Below are 721 nucleotides of genomic sequence, written 5' to 3' on the forward strand. Positions count from 1 at the left end.
GTACAGGCCATAGGAGGCCCAACGGTACCGACCGTCCGGCCGCCACCTCATCCTCAGCCCATAGGCGTCACTGGATAGGGATATGGAGGGGCGTGTGGTCAGCACACCGCTCTCCCGGCCGTATGTCAGTTTCTGAGACCGGAGCCACTACTTCTCAACGAGCTCCTCAGTTTGCCTCAGAAGAGCTCAGTGCAGCCCGCTTGCCAGCAGCCCTCGGCAGTCCGGATGGTCACCCATCCAAGTGCTAGCCGAGCCCGACAGCGCCTAACTTCGGTGATCTGACGGGAACCGGTGTTACCACTACGGTAAGGCTGTTAGCCATTACACTTACGTTTTGTGGTTTCAGTTCTCTGAGACTGTAGAAGTGTGTGCAAGATGCGTTTAACTGTGTGTGTGTGTGTGTGTGTGTAAATTCCTAAGGGACCGAACTGCTGAGGTCATCGGTCCCTAGACTTACACCCATGCCCGAGGGAGGACTCGAACCTCCGGCGGAAGGGGCGGCGCAATCCGTTGCATGGGGCCTCAAACCTAGCGGCGACTCCGCGAGGCTTCCTTCCCTTTCTTTAAGTCTCAACTATGTGCTTCTGAGACATTACAGGTGTAACAGAAGAGGTGCGGTGTGAAAGTACATAAAAGTATAAACTCACTCCCTAATGTCCAAGAACCAGGCCAAACAAAACAAATATATTCTCATTGAAATTAAACCTCTCAACACATAATA

General features: G+C 53.1%; 1 pseudogene; it reads right to left on the reverse strand.

Moving 5' to 3' along the window:
* Positions 1 to 201: 201 nt before the first annotated feature.
* Positions 202 to 319, reverse strand: LOC124728952 (annotated as a pseudogene).
* Positions 320 to 721: the final 402 nt, after the last annotated feature.

This window comes from Schistocerca piceifrons, chromosome 1, assembly GCF_021461385.2.
Source record: "Schistocerca piceifrons isolate TAMUIC-IGC-003096 chromosome 1, iqSchPice1.1, whole genome shotgun sequence".
Lineage (NCBI taxonomy): Eukaryota > Metazoa > Arthropoda > Insecta > Orthoptera > Acrididae > Schistocerca > Schistocerca piceifrons.